Raw genomic sequence first — 23331 nt, forward strand, 5'->3', positions numbered from 1 at the left:
TGGAGTCTGTCTTGGAAAAATTCACCATGTGGAAAAGGGATCAGATGGAAATACGGAACTGATCTTGGAGAAATAGTAGAAACATATGAAAAGCTAAATTGCCATGATAACTGTGTGAAAGCAGCTACCTTTATTGACAATTCTATTCATGCTACTAATGATACTGTTGTAGATAGGAGTGTGAAATATGATCTAAAACAAAGTGAAATAAATGAGATAGTACCTTGGAGAGATAAATTTGCATACTCCAGTGACACATATGTAGAACATAGTCATAAGACTGAAATTTCTGAGTTTCCTGTAAGACTATATTTGGAGTGTTTTCATTTTGGTCCAGAAATGTGTTCTAATTACTTTTACATGTTTGGTGTAATTAATACCATAAATCTCAAGAGTCATACATTTTCCTTTGAAAAAAAGCCATTGATCTTCAATCTATTGCATTTTTTTTTCTTGGAGGTCGAAGTGTTACGTACTCCTAGCAGAATACGTATATAAATTTAAAATAACATTTTTTGTTCTATTATATCATTGCCTGTATATGTACACACATTGTGTTTTTGTACATTATCGTGTGGTGTGGCAGCGTCAGTGGAGACAGGAGCGCGGTTGCTTTGCACACGTCTATTACCTGTTTGATTCGGGAAAGCTGGACCTGTTCAGTTGGGAGTTCCAGATGTCACTTTTATTTAGTTTAGGTAATTGTTTATTTTCTGCAATTAAACAGGTGGCATTATACTTATATATTTTGTAAGTAACTATTATCTGTAATTTGCAGTCTTATGTGTTTTGAGAACAAGTGGTTGTTCAATTAGTTTTAAATACTAAAAAGTCCTTAGTTTCCATCCCTCATCCTGGGATGAGGCAGACGGGAGGTGAGAATTTGGGTAGCGACAGAGCGAGAGTTCAGTAGCTTCGGGGGACCAGGAAGAGTAACATGTGGGAGATAAGTCTGTTACTTCTTGTTGTGCCATATTTTATTATACTATATTAGGAGAAGGACAATACCTTTTGTTTGTTGTATAAGTTAACTTGACCATCTGTGTTTTTATATTATACTGTCTTGAATATATATCTATATAATATTTTGTATCTATTCTTCAGTCCTAAAGGAAGATTTTTATTTATGTGCTCATTACTTATCAAGGGGTTATACTGGTGACCCGCTCTTGAGAACAGCAGTTTTCTCGTATCCCTAGACGTAATTAAAGCGTGGCTGCTGTAGGGTCACGAGCCGTAACGAACGATAGGTAACAACTTTCAAGTTGATGTAATTAATTGACTTACGAGTTATTGATGCCATTTAAGTGTCGTTGAGACACGTGTGTGTTAACGTAATTGTTTAAATTCAATTAGAGTAACTTTTGTTTTGTTTGTCCTGTGAGACAAGTGTTAACGTAAGATTTTTTTTATAAGGGGTTATCATTCTTGGATTAACCGCCTTGTTACTTGGTATATCGTTGTGGGCAGCGAGCGCCAGTCAAGTTTTTGTGATTATAGTATTGGTCACCGTGAAGCCGTGACAATATTGATTGCAAGCTTGCGTCACCAGTGGGCACCACTTTGTTCAGTTAGTGTCATTGTTCAGTCAGCGACGACGGGATAAGGATACCGTGGGTCCATCAGGCTGTTGATTAGCTGTTCTTTAATGTGCCACTGGAGTGACAGTAAAGTAACGTAAATTCAATGTGTAGTAGTTTTAGTTCTTGTTTTGTGAATAAATTGTTTTGTTATAGAAACGGTCGTTTACGTCAAACCATCCAATATTACTGCCCCACATTTCATGTTCTGCAACGCTTTGCCTGCTTATGTTCATATTAAGTCTGTATCTAAAGCTCGAGTCCATTGCACAGCACCACACTTCTATAAATAAGAGGTGAGAATCCGTCGGCTACCCTTTATTAGTTGTCAACTAGGAGGAGCCAGCGACCTAAGTGACAGGTGTTACCCGAGTGGTTTCGCCTGGCGGTTTGCTCCCGCGGTCCTATGATCTTAGGCTTTAAGATTAAATATCTGCCACTGGCAGCTCTTGCTGTATAAGGTCTGCCTCTCTTGTGAGGTAGTTGCGATTAACGTAACATCCATAGGACTCAATTTCTTTGATAACCTGTCAAGAAAATAAAAATCTCACAGTTCTGGCGCCCAACGTGGGGCTGTCACTTGGGTTCGAGCCCATGCACGGACTTTTGATCATTAAAGTAAAAAGTCTCAAATTGCAGAACATTGTGGAACAGTATTGTTGGGGGTGTGTTGTCACAGTTGTCACAAGTAGGTACACACACTTTCAGTATGTCGGTGGATTACAGGAAAGAGTACGTGTTTCTGTATGTGTCTGTCTATGGCAGGATGCCAGATGATGTGGGTAGTAAGACGGAGAGGGAATGCCGTCAATACGTGATGGGACACAGGGCCCGGGTGGAGGAGATATGCCAGGCATGGGGCGGTCAGGAGTTGCCAGCACTCCGTGACACTGGGGACACGTCAGAGAGAGAAGCGTCACCGGAAAGGCTTAATGCTAATTACGCTTCGGCGAACGAAACGCCGGCAAGTGATTTAGGGGATGAGGAAAATCCCCTAGTCGACTTTCGTGTAGTGGACGTGGTAGGAGGTGATAGAAGTAGTACGCCTCAGGATCTTAGTGGGAGGTCGCGCCCTCACCAAAGAATTCCAATAGAAACCTTCGTGGAAGGTAATGTTGCATCAGCAGGTAGGTTGATGCAGGAATCGCCGGCCAGAATGGGGACTGTACAACCCCAGGCGGGATTCACTTTAGACATGCTGCGAGAACAAGCTAGGTTAATGGGTCTCTCAGCAGAGGGGATGTCTAAGTTTGTGATGGAAATGTGGAATACCCATCAGGAGAGAGAGAACCAGTTGAAGATTGCAAGGTTGCAAGCCACAGCTGGGAAGGGAAGCCAGACCCAACCCACAGAGCCCGGCCCAGAGGGGCCAGTTGTTAAGATAAAAATGCCTAATCTTATAGCTTTCGATGAGCAAGTGGATTCAATGGATGCATACATTGACCGCTTCGAACGCAGAGCAACGGAAGGGAAGTGGAGTAGGTCAACTTGGGCCCAAGCGCTAGCTTCATTGTTGAAGGGAAGGGCATTAAGTATATACCAGGGTTTGGGAACTCCCATGTGCAACGATTATGATGCCCTGAAGCGAGCCTTAATGAAAGGCTATGGCATTTCGGCCGATGGAATGATGAGAGCATTCCGTCAGATCAGAGTACGTCAAGGGGAAACGTACCGGGCAATGTTGCAGAGGCTGCAGTCGAGCCTCAAGCGCTACCTGGAGTTGAACAACGCCGTCGTTCCGGAAGACAATACGTTGTTTGAACTGATGACTAGGGAACAGTTCTTGGAGGCAGTGGAACCTGCGCTCCGTGCTAAACTCAAGGAGAATGAGATAGTCTCTAATGAGGCTATGGCAGAATGTGCCGACAGGTGGGCTGAGGCACAGACCTAGACAAGGAGGTTCATCTGAGAACCGACGTCATGACCAAGCCTCAGGGAGCGGGGCTAGGCCTAAAGAGAGTAAGTCTAGAGGAAGCCATAAGCCACCCAAGGTCAGTGGACCCCGCTGTTTTACTTGCGGCCAGCCAGGTCACAAGGCAGCTCAGTGTAAGAAGAGCAAGCGTGCAGAAAAGGGGGGAACACACGCACAAATTGCTGGTCTGGGTGCCCACGAGGGAGGTGATCCTCTGGAGCACACCCTGGAGACAGCAAAAGGTTTAGTTAATGGTAAGTGGGCCGAGGTCTTTCGAGACAGGGGAGCTACCACTCACATGGTCCGAGAGAGCCTTGTCGAGCCTGGGAACGAGACAGGCAGAACCATTCATGTAAGATACCCTGATGGTAACCATAAAGACATGATCGAGGTATCGCTGATTGTTGACACACCATATGTAAAAGGTAAAATACGAGCGGTGAAATGCAAGGACGCTGTATACGGGTTGTTGTTGGGAAACGCCCCTGGAGTGTCAAATAGTAAGAGTCGGTCCTGTGGAAGTGACTCACAGAGAACGGGACCCACACCAGCTGGAGGTGACGTCACGCGCCAGTCAGCTGGTAGCCAAGCCATGGCTGCCTCCCCAGCTAAGGAACAGAGGCAGCAGGCGCAAGGAAAACGGGGAAAGTCTGCTCCTTTCCGCCAACAGAAAACGAGATCTAGGTCAAAGGGTCCCGCGCGGTCCGCTCCAGCTGGTGGCCAAGTCAAGGTCGCCACCACCCAGCCCAAGGAACAGAGGCGGCAGGGTAAAGGAAGTAAGAAATCTTCAAAGAGGAATCGGGAGGGGACAGGGCTAGTTCCCCACCCAGTACACACTGCATTTATTGCAGGGGTGTCAGTCATCAGTGATGACAGCGAGGTCGGTCAGCCACGATTGTATAATCGCAAACAGAAAGAGACATACAAAGATGTAAGGATTAGCGATCGACTGACCTCAGAACAGAGTACGCAGGCCAGACAGCTGACTAAGGAGTTCAGTGGCGTACTCTCAGATGTGACCAAGGTAGCTGATGTGGAAGGCTACCGAGTACCGCTAATGGAAAGACAGGCGGTACGCACCAAATCTTATCCTGTTCCCCATCACCTAGTTCCCCAGGTCAGGGCAGAACTGAAGGAGATGGAAACAGAAGGTGTAATTGAGAAGTTTACTTCCCCCTATTCCAGCCCCATGGTGATAGTGAAGAAACCTGAGGGGGGAGTAAGGATTTGTCTGGACTTCAGGAAATTGAACTCGGTCATAGAGTTCGATGCAGAACCCATGTTTAACCAGGATGAGATTTTCGCTAGGCTAGCGCCAAGCAAGTATTTTTCGAAGCTGGATCTGACGAAGGGATTCTGGCAGATCCCACTGCATCGAGACAGCAAGAGATGCACAGCTTTTATGACTAGTGAGGGGCTGTATCAATTTACTGTGCTTCCCTTTGGGCTGGTGAACGCCCCCGCAGTGTTCAATAGGACTATGAGGAAGGTCCTGGGGGGCATCGGAGGAGTGGAAGTATTTGTGGATGATGTACTTATCCACTCTACCACCTGGGAGGAGCATTTGCAACTGCTGAGGCAGGTATTCTCACAATTGCAAGGAGTTGGCATGGTTGCCAAACCTACCAAGTGTGAGGTGGGATGCGCCGAGGTCAAGTACCTGGGGCATGTGATCGGTGGAGGCTGTGCCAAGCCTCTACCTGATAAGATACAGAAGATACAGGATGCTGTACCACCCACCACCAAGACGCAAGTGAGGTCATTCCTTGGTCTGGTGGGTTACTACAGGAAGTTCATTCCAGACTTCGCCTCTGTAGCCTATCCCTTAACAGAGTTGACAAAGAAGGCTGCCCCTACTAAGGTCAACTGGACGGGAGAGGAAGGAGCTTCTTTTGCTTGCCTGAAAAAGAAGATGGTCGAGCAGCCTATCTTGAGGCTACCCGACGAAGATAAGGAATACATCCTCAGAACTGATGCTTCCAATACAGGAGTGGGAGCTGTACTCCTGCAGGAGCATGACGACCTAGTGTGGCCGGTCGCCTACTACAGCCGGAAGTTGAGTGACGTAGAGCGTCGGTACTCGACGGTCGAGCGGGAACTGTTAGCAGCTGTGGTAGGCATTAAGAAGTTCTATCAGTATGTGTATGGAAGGCGGTTCACCTTCCAAGTAGACCATCAGCCTCTTAGCCACTTGGGTACATTGAAGAACGCTAATCCTAGGATTATGCGGTGGGCTCTATTCTTACAGCAGTTTAAGTTCAGGGTCGAGTACATCAAGGGGACCGATAATGTGGGTGCTGATTGGTTGAGTAGGTCGCACACGCCAGAGGAGCAGGTCAGTGACCCAGTGCTCAGTGAAGTAAGCGGTCTGCACTTAACAGATGAGGAACGTGATGATGCGTCATCAAGGTCGGAGGAGAGTGAAGATAGGGCCTCTCCGAGTAGTCCATCCCAGGGTGTTGCTAGTGTGTCCGGTATGACAGACTGAAGCCGGAGCCGCAGAGCTTGGGGTTCAGCCTAGCTTCGAGGCGTCGAGCCAGCTAGAGCCTGGCCCTGGATCCGAGCACCACTCTGCGCCTAAGTCAGGTAACACTACCCAGGACGAATCGGAGGAGTCACCCCAAGTCTCTCAGGGCGACGACGCATAGAAAACGGAGTCTCCACCCACCACTACCCAGCCGGAAGGGAGCTGTCAAGATGTGGGTGACAGCTCGTGCACAGTGCACCATCGTGCTGGTAAAATGGTGGGGTGTATTTCGCTTCCAGTGAAATAAACCCTTAGTGGGAGGTTGATGTCAGGGGACATATTTTCCTGCTCTCTCGTGCACTGAATTGAGTACGAAATTGCACAGTGCACCAGTGATGTGCACCGTGATTCAACTTTCTGTATATAACTTTTCCACAGTCGTGTTGGGTGTCGTTGGACAGCCCATGACATTTGCTAGCCATCGATTTGTCATTCTGATCGCTGTATCAGGTCTGTGAAGGAAATTACAGGAGGGAGTTGATTTCAGGGGATTTTTGTACAAGTCAAGTGTAGAGAGGGAGGTATGGGGGGTTAACGGCCGTAGACCACCCCCCCTATCACGTGTCCACCTCGTGTGTGAGTGGGGGTAGCGTCATGGAGCAGGTGCGCGATTGGCTGAGGGCCTGGGCCTCAGAAATGCTGAACCGTGATTGGCCAAGACGCTGAGGGGTACTGCATGGTACCCCAGGCATGGTATTGGCGGGAAACGACATTCTTACCTTGGACGTTGCACCCAGTCGACTTATTTTCCGTGCTAGGCCAAGCATCGGGAAATATCCGCCTGCAACGTTGCTAAAGTCACGCCAACATCTTGCTATCTTTCCGTGTACCGTGCGTAAGAATCCGGTAAGCGGAGAGAGGCCTGTATCGAGCCGTGTGAACTTGTCATCTAGCCGCGTAATTGTGGGACGCCATCTTAGACGAACTGGACTGAGAGTGAGGCGTTAATTATCGGGCTATAAAAGCGACATCCGCCGTCGATCGTATCTGTGCTTGAAGATACTGCTGTGAGACGTGCTAGAAAGGGTTTCAGTGAGAGAGAGAAACCTTAAATGTTATAATTCTGAGGAACAGTGAAGGACTCCATCTCGTGTACCGTCGTAACACCGTGTACCGTGCCAAGTGGAAGGGCGTGGTACCGCATCCCTGCTGTTGTGTGCAACCCTGGCTCGCCTGAGCCGGTGTATCTGCGCCATCCTGGTCTCTGTGTGTGTGTAGAGCTAACACCCCGTGGTCTGGGACCCTGTGCTCCACCTTGACCACGTGTAGGAAGTGAGGACGCCTACGTCATCATCCAGCAGCAGCAGTGGGAGTGTGATTGACGTGTATGTGTGAGTGAAAGAGGGGCCCCACATCATTAATGTAAGTACACTGTTTCCGTTTGGGTAATAAAACTCTGAAGCTGGGTTCGCCCCCAGTGTCCGTCTGTCCTCTGTCCCTGGGACCACCTGGGGAGGTGAATGGGAATTGGAGACGTGTGAGTCTACCCTGGTTGTCATCAAGTTGAGCATTGGGCCCAACTGTGATTTATGACGTGTGTGAAGACACCTAGTGACACATTCAGAGGTAAAGTGAGTTATTTACTTCCATGTAAATTTTCTATGTGTCGTGTATGTATTCGCTGTAATTTGATTCCCTTTTTCAGCAGTGAAAAGTGGTAACAGGGAGATTTCCCTTGGTTATATATTTTACTGTTGTGTTGTGGTAAAGGGTGAATTATTGGTGTATAATTTACTGGGGGAAGTCATTTACAAGTTTTGCCGTGAGTGGCAAGGATGTACTGTGTTGTACTGTGATGTACTGTGTTGTACCGGGTGTAAACCGTAGACAAGTTTGACCTTGGTGGAAGGCGTTGTGTACTGTGAAGGATTCCGTGAGAATTAAAGTCAGTTAACGTCACCGGGGGTCACGATTTACTTAACAAGGTCACTTGTTCGTTGAACATTGTTGTGATTAACGTAGGGACGTGTAAAGGCAACTGTCACAGTGAAGTTCACGCAGTGGAGGAATTGTCAAGTAAAGACTAACGTAGTGTTAACGAGTTAACGAGCTGTCGATAATTGAGTAATTAACGTAAGGGGTTGACGGTCTGTATGATCGGAGTCAATTGCGCTGTAATTAGCTGTTGTAATTCGTTGGACTCATCAGCTCTGTCTGTGGACAGAGTGATTAAGCACTCGTAGCTAATTAAAGATATTTAGTAATCGCCACTTAGTGAATTCACCAGGTGTTGATGTTGTTGTTTACACGGAGTATTGGAACATTGTGTGTGGTACAGCAGTCTACCCTCGTTAAGGTAATCTTGTCGTAAGACCGGAAGTGAACTGTCAGTTGAGAGACAGTAGGCTTTGTCAATACTCGTCTGAATTAATAGGCTGTTGTATTCAGTAATTAATTGGGAATTACTCACCGAATGCTTGACTTTCAAGTTGATGTAATTAATTGACTTACGAGTTATTGATGCCATTTAAGTGTCGTTGAGACACGTGTGTGTTAACGTAATTGTTTAAATTCAATTAGAGTAACTTTTGTTTTGTTTGTCCTGAGAGACAAGTGTTAACGTAAGATTTTTTTTATAAGGGGTTATCATTCTTGGATTAACCGCCTTGTTACTTGGTACCTCGTTGTGGGCAGCGAGCGCCAGTCAAGTCTTTGTGATTATAGTATTGGTCACCGTGACAATATTGATTGCAAGCTTGCGTCACCAGTGGGCACCACTGTGTTCAGTTAGTGTCATTGTTCAGTCAGCGACGACGGGATAAGGATACCGTGGGTCCATCAGGCTGTTGATTAGCTGTACTTTAATGTGCCACTGGAGTGACAGTAAAGTAACGTAAATTCAATGTGTAGTAGTTTTAGTTCTTGTTTTGTGAATAAATTGTTTTGTTATAGAAACGGTCGTTTACGTCAAACCTTCCAATATTATTGTCCCACATTTCATGTTCTGCAACGCTTTGCCTGCTTATGTTCATATTAAGTCTGTATCTAAAGCTCGAGTCCATTGCACAGCACCACACTTCTATAAATAAGAGGTGAGAATCCGTCGGCTACCCTTTATTAGTTGTCAACTAGGAGGAGCCAGCGACCTAAGTAACAGGTGTTACCCGAGTGGTTTCGCCTGGCGGTTTGCTCCCGCGGTCCTATGATCTTAGGCTTTAAGATTAAATATCTGCCACTGGCAGCTCTTGCTGTTTAAGGTCTGCCTCTCTTGCGAGGTAGTTACGATTAACCTAACATCCATAGGACTCAATTTCTTTGATAACCTGTCAAGAAAATAAAAATCTCACAGAGGTATTGTTGAAGGAGGTGAGGTATTGTTGAAGGAGGTGAGGTATGTTGAAGGAGGTGAGGTATTGTCGAAGGAGATGAGGTATTGTTGAAGGAGGTGAGGTATTGTTGAAGGAGGTGAGGTATTGTCGAAGGAGATGAGGTATTGTTGAAGGAGGTGAGGTATGTTGAAGGAGGTGAGGTATTGTCGAAGGAGATGAGGTATTGTTGAAGGAGGTGAGGTATTGTTGAAGGAGGTGAGGTGATGTTGAAGGAGGTGAGGTATTGTCGAAGGAGATGAGGTATTGTTGAAGGAGGTGAGGTATTGTTGAAGGAGGTGAGGTATTGTTGAAGGAGGTGAGGTATTGTTGAAGGAGGTGAGGTGATGTTGAAGGAGGTGAGGTATTGTCGAAGGAGATGAGGTATTGTTGAAGGAGGTGAGGTATTGTTGAAGGAGGTGAGGTGATGTTGAAGGAGGTGAGGTATTGTTGAAGGAGGTGAGGTATGTTGAAGGAGGTGAGGTATTGTCGAAGGAGATGAGGTATTGTTGAAGGAGGTGAGGTATTGTTGAAGGAGGTGAGGTGATGTTGAAGGAGGTGAGGTATTGTCGAAGGAGATGAGGTATTGTTGAAGGAGGTGAGGTATTGTTGAAGGAGGTGAGGTATTGTTGAAGGAGGTGAGGTATTGTTGAAGGAGGTGAGGTGATGTTGAAGGAGGTGAGGTGATGTTGAAGGAGGTGAGGTATTGTCGAAGGAGATGAGGTATTGTTGAAGGAGGTGAGGTGATGTTGAAGGAGGTGAGGTATTGTCGAAGGAGATGAGGTATTGTTGAAGGAGGTGAGGTATTGTTGAAGGGGGTGAGGTATTGTCGAAGGAGGTGAGGTATTGTTGAAGGAGGTGAGGTGAAGTGTTGAAGGAGGTGAGGTGAAGTGTTGAAGGAGGTGAGGTGATGTTGAAGGAGGTGAGGTGATGTTGAAAGAGGTGAGGTATTGTTGAAGGAGGTGAGGTATTGTTGAAGGAGGTGAGGTATTGTTGAAGTAGGTGAGGTGATGTTGAAGGAGGTGAGGTGATGTTGAAGGAGATGAGGTGATGTTGAAGGAGGTGAGGTGATGTTGAAGGAGGTGAGGTGATGTTGAAGGAGATGAGGTGATGTTGAAGGAGGTGAAGTGTTGAAGGAGGTGATGTGATGTTGAAGTAGGCGAGGTATTGTTGAAGGAGGTGAGGTGATGTTGAAGGAGGTGAGGTATTGTTGAAGGAGGTGAGGTGATGTTGAAGGAGGTGAGGTGATGTTGAAGGAGATGAGGTGATGTTGAAGGAGGTGAAGTGTTGAAGGAGGTGATGTGATGTTGAAGGAGGTGAGGTATTGTTGAAGGAGATGAGGTGATGTTGAAGGAGGTGAGGTATTGTTGAAGGAGGTGAGGTGATGTTGAAGGAGGTGAGGTGATGTTGAAGGAGATGAGGTGATGTTGAAGGAGGTGAAGTGTTGAAGGAGGTGAGGTGATGTTGAAGGAGGTGAGGTATTGTTGAAGGAGATGAGGTGATGTTGAAGGAGGTGAGGTATTGTTGAAGGAGGTGAGGTGATGTTGAATGAGGTGAGGTATTGTTGAAGGAGATGAGGTGATGTTGAAGGAGGTGAAGTGTTGAAGGAGGTGAGGTATTGTTGAAGGAGATGAGGTGATGTTGAAGGAGGTGAGGTGATGTTGAAGGAGATGAGGTGATGTTGAAGGAGATGAGGTGATGTTGAAGGAGATGAGGTATTGTTGAAGGGGGTGAGGTATTGTTGAAAGAGATGAGGTGATGTTGAAGGAGGTGAGGTATTATTGATCCTGAATTGTTTTTGCGCATTACCTGTGATCTTGATCATTCTTATGTGTAAATATATTCCTCTTTATTAAAGATTAAATTTTCCTAAGCACTCAGTATTAGTTGACTGGTCTCCTCCCAAGTCAATAAGCCTAATTAGTAAAGTTCCCGGAGGAGTGGTGGCGGCAATTTATTTGTTTTAAAAGAGTAACCTATTCTTCATGCAGACTGTAACGGATTGTAGAGATATCTTGAACTTCTTGGTCATTATTACCCTTTTCCCCTGAAAACTGGTGAAGCCTTTTCCGCTGTGATGGCAAACTCTGCCAGTTCTTTCCGGGTTTTATCAATACAATTATTATAGCCTAAAGGGTTCCAAGTTATAGCAACCATTACAGTGAATGATACAATAGTTATACAACAGCAGCAGTACCTGATTGTCATAAATGTTTCAATTGTAACAGCAGTCTGTGTGGCAAATGTTACATTGGTGACTTTCACGAGTTGTTACAATGGTGGCTTAGATGAGATTCAATAATTTGTTCAAACTTACTGAAGGCTTACGCGTCTGTTCTACTCGGTCGTGTTGTGTGTTGCGGAGTGTAGAAGTGTAGTGATTAAGTACCTAGTGGTGACAGTGAAGCTGATACTTAGGCTCCGATTTGAGTTGGTTGAATGGAGTATAGTACTCGACTCCCGTCAAACGATTCAGAGGTGGAGGCGAATCATTATAATTCGCAGCAGCAGTTCTTATGTTGAGCTGTCTGGGCAGGAACAACTGTGTGACGCTACTTGGTATCTTTGAGGGCGTTGTCAGGCGGCCCCATAGAGCTAGAATCGCAGGCAATTTCGTGAAGGTGCAAACTAGGTATGAAGTAGGCGGGACACTGAGGTATACTGAGGACAAAGTAGGCAGATCTTTGGCAGAGAATTAACAGTAGTGGTTGGTTACTAGGTGTAACTAGTAGATTCAAAAAGCCTAGTCTAGAGCCGTGCATTACTAATTGTGTGTTGTACTGTTTGATTTCTAGGCTGGTTGCGGTCTCCAAGTATTAGGAACATCTTTGCATATTAGTAGGAACGGCCGTTGTTTTTAAATAACTAGTGATCCCTTTAAAAATAAGTGACTCCCTTTAATTATAGCGTTCCTTTTAATTAGTGATTCCCTTTTAATTAGTGATTCCCATAAATAGTAATTATCCCCATTAAAATTAATCTGTGCCCCGTTAAGCATAGTTCTGTTTTCCATATGTAGTTCAAGTCAGTTGTAAGTTACTTTATGTATAGGATAATTTTCTATATTTTTTAATAATTAATTCTCAGGTAAGTAATTTAGTGTAGTGATTACATACTGTATATTCTGGACAATAGGGTAGCTGTAGATTGCGCCCAAAGTCTCATGATAATATTATATAAAATTACGGAAATGTGTTATAAGAATTTTTTTTTTGTTTTTAAATTCTTTAAGATAATTTTGTGGTGTTTAAAATTTTTGGAAGGGCTACAGAGTTAGTGAGACTGTATTTTGGTTCACTTCTGTAGTGCGCTACGAAAGAACTGTGTGGAACATATATTACAGTGATCTGTGGAATCCTGGGGTGTGTGGAAAATTGTGCGTCTTCAAATGACACCAGTAATTACCGGTGTTGCGTCGGAAAGTGAGCCCAGTTTTAAAATATTGTGATAAAGACAATTTAATTTCAGTGTTTAAGCAACTTGACGGGACTCACTCATACGGCGTGCTTGTAACTCAGCACCAGTCCTGTAGCAGTTTTTAATCTTGTAACTTCCGTCTAGTGTACAAGGGACTAATAATTGTTTTAATTATTTTCACAACTAAGTGTGCGACACGAGAATATATATTTTATAATTTTGAAAAAAATGGAATATTAAGAAAGAGCACAAGACAGATATTTTTTTTAGCGCCTCAGTGTCATACATCGGTAGTCCTTACAGAGCTCGACAGTTGTGTGTTCCAGCAAACAAGTGTATTTGTATTTAAATAAATTACCAGTGGTTAACATAAATAAATGATTAATATTTAAATAATTGTCCAATTAAATAAATAACAAAAGTTCGGTAAGTCTTTATAGCGCTCCCTGCTGATAATTTTCTGAGCGATAAAAACATTTCTTTAATTTTAAAAATTGAGCCAGTGGTTTAATTAATACATTTGTAAATTGTGTACAGAGCATTAAATTAAATAAAAGACCATTTTGATGATTAAAAGGAGTTTTGGTAATTGTCGGCTGGTCTTATTTATTAATAAAATTGTGACATTAATAAATTCAAAATAAATTATTTACAGCTTAAAATTCAGTATAATTCCTTCTCAGAAAATTAGTAGTACAAGTTTATTGGGATAGTTTCAAACATTCATTGCTGAATTATTTTATTTTCGGTAAAATATAATTTAACTTGTGTTTAGTGGCAAGAAAACCATCCTTTAACTTTGATTTGAATAATGAGATAGACAGTCAATAGCTGGTCAATAGACAATAGACAGTCAATATTGGTATTTTTTATTCATCGAGTTTATTCTAATAAATTGAGTGTGTTTGATAAATTAAAGTTTATATTCATTTATTTTTTTCATTGGCGCTCAGATTTCATCCACTATCAAAAGTAGTGTGGTTAATTTTTTGGGGGGTTGCAAATTTAGTGTGCATCCTCTCTTATCCTTACGTTAATTACGAATGTAGGGCGAGATTGACGAGTGTGAGGAAAAATTTCCTTCATAGGACGGCTTGGTCAGCGAGGCGACCCTGTCTTCTGCGCTTGTCACAACATTGTCAAACGGTGAGGAGATTTATGCCTCCTCACTGGGGCATGGAAATCTTGTTATTACATGTATAATTCTGTAGTTCAGACTTGCTACGCATGGATAGTTTTCGAGTAAAGTGTTATGCTTTATGAGATTATTGACTGGTTATCATTTATGGAGAGCTAATTTGCGTTAAAATTTCAACTTGAGCTGACGACTGGGTAAAAATTTATAGAAAATTGGTGAAAATGTTTAATTTCCATGCATTTAAAATGGTGTACCAGATACTGCATAAGGCAATAGTGGTGGTGGTATATTGTTCCAGATAATGGATAAGGCAGTAGTGAAAAGTGAGATAAGTATATTGAAGTATAAATACTCACAAAGGGATGAGATAACTCAAGCTGTTCTCACCCCGTTCAGTACAACGTGTTCCTGTTTATATTAACACACACAACCCATATAATAAGCATATTTCCAAACATTCTGAGTGAAGACAGTATATTCCTGCGAGGGTCCTAAACCTCTGCCTGGGCCCACTAAGAGTTGGTAGTGGTGGTATGGAGTACCAGATAGTTCATAAGGCAGGAATGGTGATATTGTTTACTAGATACTGCATTATGCAGGAGTGGTGGTAATGTGCTCCACATTCTGCAAAAGGTACAAGTAGTGGTATGATGTACCCAATTTTGCATTAGGCCGAAGTGGAGGTATTGTGTACTATGGCATTAAGCAGGATTGGTAGTAAGGTGTACCAGATACTGCATTAAGAAGGAAGGTTGGAATGTTATTACATCTCAACCCGTCCTCTTAAAATTAATGTCGCTCTTCGCTGGTATACACGCTATGGACAAAAATGGACGTAATTTGAAATGAAATCGGCTCACGAAAGTGATGTACTGTCCCGTTTTCTGTTTAAGTCCTCTAGCTTACTCGGAAAGGTTAGGAGAGGAAATACTCAGTTAGTGTTTTTCATGACGTTTTGAAACTTTAGTGGCCTCAAGGCCTGAAACTCTCCAGTCACGGGCCACAAATATTTTAAATTGAAATAAGTTGAGTGATATTGCCCTCCTAACCTACAAGAGGACGCTTAACTTACTGTTTTGGAAATAAATCCCAATTTTATTTTCATTTTTCAAATTACGTCCATTTTCGGTCATACAGGTAAACAGCCAAATTCAGACGTAATTTGAAAGAGGACAAGGTGACAGATACTGCCAAGGCACATGTGGTGGTATGGTGAAGCAGATACTTCATAAGGTATTAGAGCAATATGGTATACCAGATACTACACAATGCAAGTGTGGTGATATTGTGTACCAATTACTGTTTAAGTCATTAGTGGTGGTATGGTGTGCCTGATACTGCATAAGGCAATAGTGGTGGTATGGTGAGCCAGATACTGCAAATGGTATTAGTTTTGGTATGGTGTACCAGATACTGCATAAGGTATTAGTGGTGGTATGGTGTGCCAGATACCACCTAAGGCATTAGTGGTGGTATGGTGTACCAGATACTGCATATGGTATTAGTTTTGGTATGGTGTACCAGATACTGCATAAGGCATTAGTGGTGGTATGGTGTACCAGTTACTGCATAAGGCATTAATGGTGGTATGGTGTACCAGATACTGTTTAAGGCAGGTGTGGTGGTATGGTTTACCAGATATTACAATAAGCAGGATTGGTGGTACTGATCACCAATTGGTACGGTACATAAATTATGGGATCTAGCCACCTTAGGCATCGTCCCTGAACAATCTAGACCTGATGATGACTGGACATGCAAACAATACATGGACTCGGTTTTCTACAGGGACAATCAATGCTGGGTTAGGCTCCCTTGGAAGCGGAATCATCCTCAGCTTCCAGTAAATCATTTCAAGGCACAAAACCAATTAAGGTCTCAGGTGATGTGCTTAAATAGACAACCTGAGAACATGAAATTGTACCATGACATAATACAAGTACAACTTGATAATAAATTTATCGAAGCTGTCACCAATGATGACTCTAAGGAAGAACATTATTTGTTGCATCATACAGTATTGAAAAATTCAACCACTGCCCCACTAAGGGTAGTATTTAACTACAGTACTAAGACGAAGCAGAATAGTGTCTCACTGAATGACTGCCCTCAAACTGGCCCAACACTGACACAAAGGCTGTATGACATGCTGTTAAAGTTTCTCATAGGGACTTATGCATACACGGCCGATACAAGTAAAGCATTCCTTAGGGTAGGTGTTCAAGAAGAGGACCGTAACTACACAAAGTTTCTATGGATGAAGGATCCTAGTGATCCATAGAGTTAAATAATCACATACAGATTTGCCTCAGTTTTGTTTGGAGCTAATTCTTCACCGCTTCTGCTTCAAGCAACCTTAGATATGCACTTGAAGAAGTCCAATAGCCCAAATAAAACTGAAATTAGCAACAACCTGTATGTAGATAATTTACAATGAATAATCAGCAGTGAGAGTGAACTGCTAACCATTTATCACAAGGCCAATTGAGAGTTGTGAGTAAATATGCCTCTCCAGTCACGGGCCTCAAATAATTTAAATTTAAATGAATTGATTGAATCAGAATTTCCTGACTTCAACGTACCTGAGAAGATGAAGGAATTACAAGTCAAATGGGAAACAACATCTGGTCATAAAGTCGCGGAACCAGAAACCACGAACCTAACAATGAGGAAACTATTATCCCAAGTCAGCAAACCCTTCGTCCCCCTTTGGGATTATTAAGTCCAACATTGATAAAAGAGAATTTGTTAATGCAGGAATGCTGGATGGAGAAGATAGCCTAGGATGATCCTCTAACTCTTATCTGACAAGAAAAATAGCAAGGGCTAGTAAAAGATCTAAGTATCCTAGAGTCCGTCAAGTTCCCTCGAATTTCATCACCGCAAATTCAACCAATTAAGATGCATGTGTTCAGTGATAGGCAGGAGTGGTGGTATGGTGTACCAGATACAGCAGTGGGCAGGAGTGGTGGTATGATGTACCAGATACAGCAGAGGGCAGGAGTGGTGGTATGGTGTACCAGATACAGCAGAGGGCAGGAGTGGTGGTATGGTGTACCAGATACAGCAGAGGGCAGGAGTGGTGGTATGGTGTACTAGATACAGCAGAGCGCAGGAGTGGTGGTATGGTGTACCAGATACAGCAGAGGGCAGGAAGGGTGGTATGGTGTACCAGATACAGCAGAGGGCAGGAGTGGTGGTATGGTGTACCAGATACAGCAGTGGGCAGGAGTGGTGGTATGATGTACCAGATACAGCAGAGGGCAGGAGTGGTGGTATGGTGTACCAGATACAGCAGAGGGCAGGAGTGGTGGTATGGTGTACCAGATACAGCAGAGGGCAGGAGTGGTGGTATGGTGTACTAGATACAGCAGAGCGCAGGAGTGGTGGTATGGTGTACCAGATACAGCAGAGGGCAGGAGTGGTGGTATGGTGTACTAGATACAGCAGAGGGCAGGATTGGTGGTATGATGTACCAGATACAGCAGAGGGCAGGAGTGGTGGTATGGTGTACTAGATACAGCAGAGGGCAGGAGTGGTGGTATGGTGTGCCAGATACAGCAGAGGGCAGGAGTGGTGGTATGGTGTACCAGATACAGCAGAGGGCAGGAGTGGTGGTATGGTGTGCCAGATACAAGGTTCACCACACCAGCAAACATGACCACAAGGTCGTGTATGCTGGTGTGGTGAACCATGTGGTCATGTATGCTGGTGTGGTAAACCTTGTGGTCATGTATGCTGGTGTGGTGAACCTTGTGGTCATGTATGGTGGTGTGGTGAACCTTGTGGTCATATATGCTGGTGTGGTGAACCTTGTGGTCATGTATGCTGGTGTGGTGAACCTTGTGGTCATGTATGCTGGTGTGGTGAACCTTGTGGTCGTGAACGCTGGCGTAGTGGGTGTAGTTCTTACAATGCCAAGGTAGAGGTAGACATGTGGTTCTAATTGTTTGTAGTGTTAATCTTCAACATCACTCACAGAGAACACCATTAGTGTGTACAATATTTACCACACTTGACACTACTCTGGAGACTATGTATCTGTGGCCGACGTCTTCAGATGAGTATAGAGACACGTTTGTGCCATGAGACTTACTCATTACTTAATACAGACATTATTTGTAAACTTCCACAAGTAAATTCTAAACAGCATGACACTCAGCTGCCCAGCAAGAAGCAGCATAAGAGCTCACAGCATAACCTCTCCTGCATCTCCCGATCTTCAAGAAATATTCCCACACTCAGTGATTCCATCTTTTTCAAAAGAAAACGATCTTAACATTCGAGGGGAGACTTAAACTTTGAAGACTTCGGTGCCTGTCACCATCAACTTTACATGTTTTTCCTCAATAAAAAAAAAAATTTGTTTCAGAAGGGTGAACGATTGGCCCAAGAAATTAACATTTTAGACGCTAGTGGATCTCCCACCTTCTTGATATGGTATTGATTGTTTACATTCTATTATTTCTTGATTAATGAAATACTATTAATCTTTTGTTGAACTTTAAAACAAATACTTTTATGAAATAACAAAAATTAAGACTACCACAAACCTCTTTTTGGTAGACGATGATAACCTGAGGATGTCTGAAGTGCCACCAGCTCTAAACTCCCTCTTTAACCGAGCGCTTTTTGCTGCTTGCTTTAACAAAAGCTTAACGCTCGCTGGTTGACCAAAAGCTGTAGGCTGAAGAGTTGTTGAGGAAAGTTTGTCTTTAATCACGTATCACATCACACCAGGACGCACTGTGAATGTGGCCAAGTGTCACACACAGGACAAGGCCTTGTGGTCACTCAATGGTCAGTACCTCCGGGACACCATGAACACTGTTCACAACAGATAATATCAATACATCCTGGTAAAACCAAAAGCAAGACACTTCACACACACGAGAACTGTTAACAGTACACTACTGACAACTACACTGGCGTCAACAGTGACACACGAGAACTGTTAACAGTACACTACTCACAACTACACTGGCGTCAACGGTAACACCAGATAAGAGCACACAAGCCACCACTACGCTTATCTATATCAAGGCGGACGGAGCGTTGAGCGACAAAAAGCGACACCAGTGACAAAAATATGGGTTCCTTTCTAGATTATCTTCCACACTAATGAGACAACTCTCTGGTATCTGCTATGTTACTGGTGATATTTATCACACACTACTGGGAGGGCTATGTGCACTCTGTGCTCCCTCTATGTTATTGCTGATATCTATCACACTCTACTGGGCCAGCTGTGTGTACTCTGTGCTCCCTCTATGTTACTGGTGATATCTATCACACACTACTGGGCCAGCTGTGTGTACTCTGTGCTCCCTCTATGTTACTGGTGATATCTATCACACACTACTGGGCCAGCTGTGTGTACTCTGTGCTCCCTCTATGTTACTGGTGATATCTATCACACACTACTGGGCCAGCTGTGTGTACTCTGTGCTCCCTCTATGTTACTGGTGATATCTATCACACACTACTGGGCCAGCTGTGTGTACTCTGTGCTCCCTCTATGTTACTGGTGATATCTATCACACACTACTGGGCCAGCTGTGTGTACTCTGTGCTCCCTCTATGTTACTGGTGATATCTGTCACACACTACTGGGCCAGCTGTGTGCACTCTGTGCTCCCTCTATGTTACTGGTGATATCTATCACACACTACTGGGCCAGCTGTGTGTACTCTGTGCTCCCTCTATGTTACTGGTGATATCTATCACACACTACTGGGCCAGCTGTGTGTACTCTGTGCTCCCTCTATGTTACTGGTGATATCTATCACACTACTGGGCCACCTGTGTGTACTCTGTGCTCCCTCTATGTTACTGGTGACATCTATCACACTACTGGGCCACCTGTGTGTACTCTGTGCTCCCTCTATGTTACTGGTGACATCTATCACACACTACTGGGCCAGCTGTGGTGACATCTATCACACACTACTGGGCCAGCTGTGGTGACATCTATCACACACTACTGGGCCAGCTGTGGAGATATCTATCACACACCACTGGTCCAGCTGTGGAGATATCTATCACACACTACTGGGCCAGCTGTGTGTGCTCTGTGCTCCCTCTATGTTAGTGCAACCCGCTCTCGCAATAACATAGTATCATTGTGGCCAAAGGCTCATAGTTCCTAAGCTGCTAATGTTCATAGTTTATCTGTGGTAGATTTCCAGTTATTTCCCTATCACCAGGCACCAACCCTTCCTCACGCACCATAGTCTGTCCCATAGTACCCGTCACATCACTGTAGAGAGCATATGGGTCCGTTTGCTCCTATTTTAAATGATAATTGTATTTTTACAGTGAAATTTCTGATGTGAAATTTACGTACTATTTTCCATGTTATTCAAGTATCATGGATACGCTACATCCAATTGAAGTAAATTATAATAAGCACTATAAATTATTACATGTAATTGTGGAGTTCTCAGAAATAATTTTTATATATAATAGTATGTGCTTTGAAAATCTAGAGAGAGTGAATTGCAGGAATGTCATCAGAAAACGATGTTAAGTTGAAATGTCTGTGAGGGTACACTACTGAAAACCAGAAAGATCTAGGGGTCCACAACATATCACACGATGTTTATGGAGTCCATTACCACCTAAAAGGATAGGTATGGGTTCCACTACCACCTATAGGTTGGGTATGGGTCCACTACCACCAATAGGATAGGTATGGGGTCCATTACCGCCCCACGATTGGTATGAGGTGCATTAGTGCCCACGACATAGGCATGAGGTCCACTACCGCCAACAAGAAGGCTATGGGGTCCACTTCCATCCACAGGATGGGTATGAGGTTCACTGCCCCCAAAGGATGGGTATGGAGTCCACTACCGCTCAGAGGATGAGTGTTTGGGTTCGCTTCCTCCTTCAGAATGAGTATGGAGTCCGCTATCATCCATATGATGAGCATGGGGGCCACTACCACCCACAGGATGGGTATGTGGCCCAGTACCGGCCACAGGATAAGTATAGGGTCCACTACCGCCTGTAGGTTGTGTATGGGGTCCACTGTCACCCAAAGGATGAGTATGGGATCCACTATCACCCACTGGATAGGTATGGGGTCCATTACCATCCACAGGATGAGTAAGGGTTCCACAACCACGTATAGGATGGGTATGGGGTCCACTACACCCACAGGATGGGTATGAGGTCACTGCTGCCCAGAAAATGGGTGTATGGTCCACTTCTGCCCACAGGATAGGTATGGGGTCCACTGCTCCCAACAGGATGGGTATAGGGTCGACTACCATCCAGAAAATGGATGTATGGTCCACTACAGCCTACAGGATTGGTATGGTTCTGGTACCGCCAATGGAATGGGACCCAAGGTGTCTACTACCACCTGTAGATGGTTATTGGGGTCCACTACTGCTTACAGGATGAAGTACTGCCCAGTCAAGTACTGTCGGAAATCCGAAACAAATGTTAACATATTATAGTTACCCATTAAGATATTATAGATAAGGGAAGATTCCGTGACGTCATCACATGACGTATATTCACAACACGAATATATAAAACTCTAATTATTCCTTTAAACAGAGTCTAGTGTTTAAACTTAATAAAATAGTATTCACTAGGACTGAATAATTACACCATACACCAGAAAATATAGCTTGCCTCCCTAGTCCTTAAGACAGAGTAGGAACCAGCAGAGTATTGGAACAAAACATTGTTGGAAGACCACACACTAGAAGTTGAAGGGACGACGACGTTTCGGTCCGTCCTGGACCATTCTCAAGTCGATTGTGACTTCTAGTGTGTGATCTGGTAAACATACTTCAGCCACGTTATTGTGACTCATCGCCTGCACATTGTTGGAACGCCACCTCAAGGGAGGAGGCAGGCAAGCCATTGTCTCAGAGAGAGAGAGAAAGAGAGAGGGCTCCTCACGACATGCACAACTCATCAAAGACTCCCAAAATATAAGTCAACCAACCAAGAAACTGCCACTGTGACCCCTAAAGCAATTAAGTTCCCGACTGTCTTATATTCTTTTATTGGTAGTGACCACTATTACATATTGGATAGGAAGCCAGATATTAGCATACGAACACCCAAACATAGTGAGTAGTGTTCCTCAGCAACACACAAATATTTTATGTCTCACCTGTACCTTATATGTTGATGGAGCCATTATTAATACCATTCCTTCGCCAGATAATTCGTGATCTGGAATAAGTAGGTGAGCTGGCCCATATAAAGTGTGATGTTTCTTGCTACCCTTGTTGGTCGACAGACGCCACAGTGCTAGGCCGCCATTACATGGCACTCTGAAGCACATGTGCTTCAGGCTTGTTCGCATATATATATATATATATATATATATATATATATATATATATATATATATATATATATATATATATATATATATATATATATATATATATATATTAAGTGCTTCGGAGCTGATCAAGCAGGTGGAGCACCAACCACAGGGAAACAGCAAAATCACTCAAGTACAGGCGACTGGAAGGTCAATACCTCTTTGTTCCCATAGCGTCTGAGACGCATGGCCCCTGGGGCAAGAGTGCCTTGGGATTTCTCAAGGAATTGGGTTCCAGGCTCATTGACGTCACCAGAGACCCAAGGGCTTCCAGTTTTTTATTTCAGCGTCTCAGTGTGGCGATCCAGAGGGGAAATGCTTGCTGCGTCCTCGGTTCCTGTCCAGAAGCGGAGGAGCTTCAAGAGATCCATAACCTTTAGGCAATTGTCTTGTATGTTTTGTAACCTTTAAATACACAATAAAGAAAAAAAAAAAAGGGAAGGGGGTGGTAGGAGAAAAGCACACAGAAACTGTATTGGAGGGGACCTACATTCCCTCCAATGCGTTATGTGTGGTTTCCTCCGAGGCTATGGGTCCCCCTTCTTCCAGCCAGAGGTGGTACTCCCTTCCTTTTATATATATATATATATATATATATATATATATATATATATATATATATATATATATATATATATATATATATATATATATATATTCCCTTTGTGGTATAAGTTGTAAATATACCTTCAAACTATGTGCAGATAAATTCTGGCAGGCTGAATCAAAATATACAGTCCGTTTAAAATCATAATTCAATATTGAAGTTAACAAAATATATGTTGGAAATTTCCAACACTAAATACAACACTGTTGTATTATTATTAATTATTACTAAATCTACTAATCATTGTAGTAATTAAAATTAACCAAACGTAGAGTTCACATGTACTAATAATTACATCTGTACAATAAGGCTAGAATTCTTACGTCACCAGACGCCAGTATTGCGTCAGATTCCATTATAATAAACACAACTATATCCAGTGTGCCTGAGAATTGAATTTGATTCTCTATAAAACAACAGTGTTCTGTGTGATAATTAATTACAAATAAACTGATCCCCAACTAATGCCAAATAGAGCGTTTATAGTTA

At 43.6% G+C, this 23331-nt stretch overlaps 1 protein-coding gene across 1 annotated transcript in view; it reads right to left on the reverse strand.

Moving 5' to 3' along the window:
- Window positions 1–18859, reverse strand: part of LOC123752889 (uncharacterized) — a 170414-nt gene extending 151555 nt beyond the window's left edge. Inside the window, exon 1 of the mRNA XM_069320878.1 lies at window positions 18433–18859. The gene's annotated coding sequence lies outside the window, so the exon portion shown is untranslated. The remainder of the gene's footprint in view (window positions 1–18432) is intronic.
- Between the last annotated feature and the right edge of the window lie 4472 nt (window positions 18860–23331).

This window comes from Procambarus clarkii, chromosome 8, assembly GCF_040958095.1.
Source record: "Procambarus clarkii isolate CNS0578487 chromosome 8, FALCON_Pclarkii_2.0, whole genome shotgun sequence".
In the NCBI taxonomy this organism is placed as follows: domain Eukaryota; kingdom Metazoa; phylum Arthropoda; class Malacostraca; order Decapoda; family Cambaridae; genus Procambarus; species Procambarus clarkii.